Source organism: Ovis canadensis, chromosome 2 (genome assembly GCF_042477335.2).
Source record: "Ovis canadensis isolate MfBH-ARS-UI-01 breed Bighorn chromosome 2, ARS-UI_OviCan_v2, whole genome shotgun sequence".
In the NCBI taxonomy this organism is placed as follows: Eukaryota; Metazoa; Chordata; class Mammalia; order Artiodactyla; family Bovidae; genus Ovis; species Ovis canadensis.
The window spans coordinates 246,983,981-246,992,498 of record NC_091246.1 but is presented as its reverse complement, the minus strand read 5'-3'; the positions used below and the strand labels follow the sequence as shown (position 1 = coordinate 246,992,498).

Sequence of the window (8,518 nt, the reverse complement as noted above, 5' to 3'; positions counted from 1 at the left end):
TTTCCCCACCTATTTGCCATGAAGTGATGGGGCCAGATGCCATGATCTTAGTTTTCTGGATGTTGAGTTTTAAGCCAACTTTTTCACTCTCCTCTTTCACTTTTGTCAAGAGGCTCTTTAGTTCCTTGCTTTCTGCCATAAGGGTGGTGTCATCTGCATGTCTGAGGTTATTGATATTTCTCCCAGCAATCTTGATTCCAGCTTGTCCTTCACCCAGCCCAGTATTTCTCACAATGTACTCTGCATATAAGTTAAATACGCAGGATGACAATATACAGCCTTGACATACTCCTTTTCCTATTTGGAGCCAGTCTGTTGTTCCATGCCCAGTTCTAACTGTTGCTTCTTGACCTGCATACAGATTTCTCAGGAGGAAGGTCAGGTGGTCTGGTATTCCCATCTCTTTAAGAATTTCCATAGTTTGTTGTGGTCCACACAGCCAAAGGCTTTGGCATAGCCAATAAAGCAGAAGTAGGTGTTTTGCTGGAACTCTCTTGCTTTTTTGATGATCCAACAGATGTTGGCAATTTGATCTGTGGTTCTTCCTCTTGGAGGAAGTTGCCATTAACCCCACCATAGAGCCACCAGAACTTACACAGGACTGGGAAACAGACTCTTGGAGGGCACAAACAAAACCTTGTGTGTACCAGGACCCAGGAGAAAGGAGCAGTGACTCCACAAGACACTGACCCAGACTTGCCCTTGAGTGTCCAGGAGTTTCTCCCAGAGGCGTGGGTCAGCGATGGCCTGCTGCAGGGCTGGGGGCACTGAGTGGGGCAGTGCCTGCACAGGACCTTTTGAAGGAGGTCGCCATTATCTTCATTACCTCCACCATGGTTTGGCCTCAGGTCAAACAATAGGGAGGGAACACAGCTCTGCCCATCAACAGAAAATTGGATTAAAGATTTACTGAGCATGGGCCCGCCCATCATAACAAGACCCACTTTACCCCTCAGTCAATCTCTCCTATCAGGAAGCTTCCATAAGCCTCTTATCCTTCTCCATCAGAGGGCAGACAGAATGAAAACCTTGACCACAGAACTAACCAGTCTAATCACATGTACTACAGCCTTGTCTAATTCAGTGAAACTGTGAGCCATGCCATGTACCGCCACCCAAGATGGACGGGTCATGGTGGAGAGTTTTGACAAGACGTGGTCCACTGGGGAAGGGAGTGGCAAACCGCTTCAGTATTCTTGCCTTGAGAACCCCATGAACAGCATGAAAGGAAGTAGTCAAATCAGTATATTTCTCAGGCTTTCTTAATCCCAAATTATTGTTCTTTCCTTCTTTACCACGTGGTTCCTTGAAGGCAGTAAAATAATACTTCACAGTATAGGTATGGGTGTTTAACAGATCTCTTCTCCTTACATGAAATCTCCCCATTACACACACACACACACACACACACACACACACACACACACAGAATTCTCCTGGGGCACACACACACAATTCTCCTGGGGCTCCCTTCCTTTCGGGATAAAATCCATAAGTCCATTTTAGATGGCCTACCGTACAAGAAGAGAGGTAACATCTATTTGGATTTGTTTCTATACCTCTGCTGAAAACTTTGTGTCCTTGTAGTAGAATGAAGTTTGAAAATTAAATCACCAGGAAGTTGCGGAGGACATAAAAGATTTAAATTACCTGCAAACTGGGAAGATTAAAAAGTTCATTTGGAATGGCAATTGCAGGGAGAAGAAAAGGAAAAAATAAGTACACTTCTGCCATCCACATTAGCTGTGGATTCAAATATTACTATGTTGAAGCAGTATAGAGCATATGGTATCATAGTTAAGCATTAAGCTTTCCAGCTCTGGTTTCCTCACCTCTATCTTAAGAGTTGTTAGAATAAAATACGTAAAACACTTACAACACTGCTGGCACATAGTTAGAGCCACATAATGGATATTAGGGTAAAAGGTTAAGCTACAGTAACAAAAGCTCCAACTAAGAAAAGATAAAGCTCAGACTTCCCTGGTGGCTCAGCAGTAAAGAATCCACCTACCATTGCAGGAAACTCAGGTTCAACCCCTGGGTTGGGTAGATCCCCTCGAGAAGGAAATGACAACCCACTCCAGTATTCTTGCCTGGCAGTCCCATGGACAGGGGGGACTGGCAGGCCACAGTCCACAGGGTGACAAAGAAGTTGGACACGACTTAACAATTAAACAAAAAGACAGCCTGTGAGGCTTTCAAGTATCAGTTCCCAGTTGAGCAGCCTAAGTCACTGGCCGGATCCAGCTGCAAGGGACATTGAGAACTGGGCCGCCATGTGGACAGAAAGGAGGGAAGGATTTTGATGGACACGGTGTTTCCCCACAGTTATTTTTGGTGTTGGTGTTATAGACATATTATTTCTTTCAGATCACAGCACAGCAAATTCCACAATTTTTGTAAATTGGCCATTTTACTGTCTTGATGGCAGTCTTCAGGTTTTTCATATGAATCAAGGAATTATAAAAGGCAACAAAGTTAATGATTTTCCCCTCATTTTAGGGATGTGCGGGCTTCTCTCATAGCTCAGTTGGTAAAGAGCCCGCCTGCAATGCAGAGACCCCAGTTTGATTCCTGGGTTGGGAAGAGCCACTGGAGAAGGGATAGGCTACCCACTCCAGTATTCTTGGGCTTCCCTTGAGGCTCACCTGGTAAAAAATCTGCCTGCAATGCAGGAGACCTGGGTTTGATCCCTGGGTTGGGAAGATCCCCTGGAGAAGGGAAAGGCTACCCACTCCAGTATTCTGGCCTGGAGAATTCCAGGGACTCTACAGTCCACGCGGTTGCAAAGAGTTGGACACGACTGAGCGACTTTCACTTTAGAAATGTGCAGCAAGAGGGAAAGACTATGAAGAAGTAAAGTTACTAGAGATCAGTGTAAAAGATGTAGAAAGATGGAAGAGGGAAAAGAGGAAAAATCCTGATCTTGGATTTTCAGATAAAAACGGCTTTAACGTTACTGACTGGGCATATTAATGGCCCATTTTACAAGTCTAATAATATCCAACATCTAAAATAGTCTGCGTCCCATTTTCTTCAGATTATGCTGCTGCCCAGTTACACCAGTATCATAGGTTGACCAAACAGATCAGACCTGACATAGAAACATACAAGAGACTTGAGATAAAAGCAGTAAGTCAATGTGTTTTAAAGGCATATGTTTTTTGTGTTACTGGAAGGCCTTGAATTTTAGAGTGCTGATCCTGGAGCTTTGCTTCCTGGCCTTGAGTCCTGGCTCCACCACTTACTAGCTGCGTCACAAGATTTTTCTGTTTCTTCACCTGTATACAGGGAATTACAACAGTGCTCTCTCACTTCATAGGCTGAGCAAAGAATGATTAAATAAATCATAACAAATAAATTCATACAATGCATTAGATCAGTGCTTGGCATACAGAAGGCACTGTATATGTACTGGCTATTATTTATTATCATGATTATTACTGTTGCTATTACACTTTCCAAAGGCAAAGGACACAGTTATACTTTCTATTATGTGCAGTAAGCAATGCTAAACTGCACTCCTTACTTAAGTAAGACAGGTACTTTCGAGGTGGCTCTAGTGATAAAGAACCTTCCTGCCAATGCAGGAGACGTAAGAGATGTGGGTTCAATCCCTGGGTCGGAAGATCCCCTGGAGGAAGGCATGGCAACCCACTATAGTATTCTTGCCTGGAGAATCCCACAGACAGAGGATTCTGGTGGGCTACAGCCCATAGGGTTGCAAAGCTGGACGTGACTGAAGCAACTTAGCACTCATGCACATGCTAAAGATCAAAACTGTTTTAATAGTGATAGTGCAGTAGAGTGGAGAGGGCTGTAAATTGTGCTAAGCATAGCATGTTACTCAGGATCTCTCACCATATGAACTTGGTTAAGTCCATTAACCTGTGGTCCTCAGCTAATTTCTTTGAAATCAAATATAATCCCTAAGTTTTCCACTTTTGATTGCTGAACACTGTCCAGTCCTAAAGGTATAGGATCTTTTTTTAACTTTATTTTGTATTTGAATATACACAATTAACGAATATGTTGTGATAGTTTCAAGTGAACTGCGAAAGGATTTAACCGTAAATATACATGTATCCATTCTCCCCTAAACTCCCCTCCCATCCAGGCTGCCATTAACACTGAGCAGAGTTCCATGTGCTATGGTATGGAATCTTTTTTCCTGTTACTCACAAATTCACTTTTTCAGTGGAAAGGCATTCCACCCAACTTCTAGTAGGCCTCTTCATAGAACATATGTGCCTTCCACAGAAGAAACTGGCAGGATGGTCATAGACTTGGAAAAGCAGCAAGTACTACAAATGTAGCTTGAAGTTTTAGTACTGATTTCATGCCTAATAACAAAATTAACTGGGTAGAAATCAAAAAACACTTGAATTAAGAAATTAAAGAACATTTGAATTATTAGTTTGAAGAATGGTCCCATCCTCTACCACTTTTATATGTTTTGAATGGTATAATTATTAGGCAGAATCTATAGAGTATGTATAAAAATTCTAACATAATGTATCACTGCTATCATATTTCAACCTGAACCCAGGTTCTCAAACTTCAGATCAGGTCATTTGATGTTTCAGTTCAGTTCAGTTCAGTCACTCAGTCGTGTCTGACTCTTTGCAACCCCATGGACTGCAGCCAGGCCTCCCTGTCCATCACCAAGTCCCGGAGTTTACTCAAACTCATGTCCATTGAACTGGTGATGCCATCCAACCATCTCATCCTCTGTCATCCCCTTCTCCTGCCTTCAATCTTTCCCAGCATCAGGATCTTTTCAAATGAATCAGCTCTTCGCATCAGCTGGCCAAAGTATTGGAGTTTCAGCTTCAACATCAGAACTTCCAGTGAACTCAGGACTGATCTCCTTTAGGATGGACTGGTTGGATCTCCTTGCAATCCAAGGGACTCTCAAGAGTCTTCTCCAACACCGCAGTTCAAAAGCATCAATTCTTCAGGGCTCAGCTTTCTTTATAGTCCATCTCTCACATTCATATATGACTACTAGAAAAACCATAGCCTTGACTAGTCAGGCCTTTGTTGATAAAGTAACGTCTCTGCTTTTTAATATGCTGTCTAGCTTGGTCATAACTTTTCTCCCAAGAAGTAAGCGTCTTTTAATTTCATGGCTGCAATTACCGTTTGCAGTGATTTTGGAGCCCAAAAAAATAAAGTCTGCCACTGTTTCCACTGTTTCTCCATCTCTTTGCCATGAAGTGATGGGACCAGATGCCATGATCTTTGTTTTCTGAATGCTGAGCTTTAAGCCAACTTTTTCACTCTCCTCTTTCACATTTGATGGTACTATTAACTTTAAAAAGAAAACTGCAAGAACAAGGCTCATTGGACATATATCCTTGCAGGGTACTTTTCTAAATATATTGCTTCAGTCTTAGAACAAAAAAGCAAGCAGCTTTGGATTCCGTACATGTTTCTACAGAATTAAAAAAATGAAACAAATATAGCTGGAGACATCATTATACACTAATGAAAGGAATGCTAAATTCAACAAGAAGGCAGAAAGATTCTATGAGAAATATACAGCTGAAATTAACTTAGAAAGAGGGAACAGCTTGTCTAATCTCCTTCAGGAACTGTTTTGACTGCAAAATTTTACCAGTAAATTAGGACACTTCCCTTTTATAACTTGTAAAGATGTGTTCTACAAATGACTATATTTTCATACTTACATATTTATTCAATTGTTTCAGAAAAATCTTGTCTTGCATTTCTGTGTTTTAGGTGTGTACTTAATGTGTGTACTCTGCTAGGCTTAAAATTCTTAGACATAAACCCAAGTCATCATCATGATGAAATCTGTCATGTTTGACTTGACCTAGAGTTCAACTTGGGAGCTTCAGATGCTAAACTGGCACTAATTCTTCTTGTAAGCTATGGTAGGTAGTGAAAGAAAGGCAATGGAAATTCCTACTGGAAGCTGACCTTAACTTTCCCCATCCCCTCATCCGCCCAGAGCAGTCAGTTAACAAGTTCTTGCCTTTCTCATATTCTACTCCATGGCCCAGGTGCATGTATGGGGCAAGCATAGAGGATAGGAGACTGATTCTACAATGGCATTTTGTAAATATGCCATCCTTCAAAACGCAAATATTCCTTGGAAGAATGTAAGTTAAAATACTTGGTCAAAGAATTATTAAAATATATATAATACAATCCATTTTTTAAAGGCTAATTGGAATTCCAACCTTATTTCAATTGGTTTTAGGATATTTGATTAATTATACATACACACACATGGGAAACAGAGGACAGAAGACTGAAGTCAGGAGTATCCCATGAAAGTGAAGATTATTTATTCCATGTCATGTGAATAAAAACATTAACTAGGACTGAGATCAGTAAATTGGGCAATGCTTATGGATAAACGAGTAGGAAAATATGATTTAGCTAATGATGGACTTATATAGATGGCTATATAAGTGCTATTAATAAAGGTATATTCAATGTATGGTGAATAGGGAAATTGTAACACTATAGTACATTCATACAATTAAAGAATGAGATAGATCTACACTGAAGAGATGCTCTTATCTATATAAAGAGGGGTTTGTCCAGGATAAAAAAAAAATCCAGGATGTATATCATACTATTTACAGTGATTGTCTCTGGAGAATGGGAACAGAAGTGGTAATTTTACTTAGACTAATTTTTTAACTTAATTTGACAAATGCACACCCATGCAGCCCAATCTTATCAACAGTAATGAAATGATAGTTTTTTGTTCCCCAGTATTTTCAAAGAAACATTTAATACATTTCAACTAAGGGAAAAGGAGGTGAGGGAAAAATTAATAGGTTTCATAGACATGATACTGACCTGGGTTTAAAAGACAAATAGGATTTCTACAGAGGAGAAAAGCACTTCCAAGAGCCAAGCAAAAATCAGATGTCAGTATGACCTTTGAAGGTGACTGGATGCATGATGAAAGCCACTAATTCAAACAGGCAATACTGTAATAAGCTCAGTATAGGAAAGCTTCATTCTGAAGCACTGAGGCAAGCATTGCAAACTGGAGTTCAGAAAATTGCTAATCCTCAGTTAGTAGATGATAGTTAAAGGCAGAATGGAGGAAACTGGCAACAGAGGTTAAAGGAGGAGGCCAAGGATAGAATCCAACAGTGAGCAAAGGACAAAGAGCCACTGTAGACAATAGAAGAGGTCAAAGACAAATGTATAGCAATCTGCCTGAATGATAGAAAAATTTGAGAAAGAACTCCATAAGGAAATAGTGAAAAGTGAGGCCTCATAAGAACAAGTTTTATTTTACTAGGTAAACTTGATGTTTCAGCAAAGAAAACCAAAGGACAACATGCTGTAGTTAGTTCAGTAAGCATGACTTCTCTAGGAGAAAAAAAAAAGCAAAGTATTACAGACCTGAGGGCTTTCCTGGTGGCTCAGACTTCAAGAACCCACCTGCCAATGCAGGAGACGTGGGTTCCATCTCTGGGTTGGGAAGATCCCCTGGAGAAGGAAATAGCAACCTAATCCAGTATTCTTGCCTGGGAAATCCCATGGACAACAGAGCCTGGTGGGCTACAGTCCATGGGGTCATAAAAGAGTTAGACATGACTTAGTGACTAAACAACAGTATTATAGACCTGAACCTAACATCTAGGGCTGTGCTTTCAATAAGCACAGTAGCCATCTACCATATGCGACTAGCTACCAGCTGAAATGTGGCTAGGACAAGCTGAGGTATGCTTTAAGTGTAAAATACACACTGAATCACACCACCTTACCAAAAAAAGGCAGGGTATCACCTCTTTTTACATTAAATGTTGAAATATTTTTAAGTATACAGGGATAAAAAATGAATTGACCTCTTTAATCTTTTTCATTGAGGCTCTCCTTTATATTGGACAGCACTGAATCTAGTCTCTTGGTACAATTTCTCACTGTCAGCAGCTGCTTTCTATTTGTTCACAGTTTGTGATGACATGGTTTATCACACCTAGGCAACTACATCCCACTTACATAATGACAGTCTGGGAATATGCAGTTATCTTATGTTATAAAGCTTAGAAGAGACTGAACATAGTAGTCATGGCCACACCCAAACAAGGTCAAGTTAAAGACTGACAGGACTTCATGGGATGATTATGAAAAAATGGAGAAAATATGTTCTTTTCAGCATTAGGAGTTAGGAGTATTAGTTGGTCAGTAGTGTCTAACTCTTTGTGACCCCACGGACTGTAGCCTGCCAGGCTTTTCTGTTCACAGAATTCTCCAGGCAAAAATACTGGAGTGGCTAGCCAAATCCTTCTTCAGGGCATCTTCCCTACCCAGGGATCCAACCCAGGTCTCCTGAATTTTACAGGCAGATTCTTTATCATCTGAGACACCAGGAAAGCCCTCTTTTCAGCATACTTGGTAGTAAAAAGAAAATAAGCCAAGATATTTGGGTCATGGTGGAGAGTTCTGACAAAATGTGGTCCACTGGAGAAGGGAATGGTAAACCACTTTAGTATTCTTGCTTTGAGAACCCCATGAGCAG

At 40.7% G+C, this 8,518-nt stretch overlaps 1 pseudogene; it reads left to right on the top strand.

Annotated features, from left to right (window-relative positions):
* The first annotated feature begins 1,608 nt into the window (after positions 1-1,608).
* LOC138432486 (pre-mRNA-splicing factor SYF2-like) lies at positions 1,609-5,606 on the top strand (annotated as a pseudogene).
* The last annotated feature ends 2,912 nt before the right edge of the window (positions 5,607-8,518 follow it).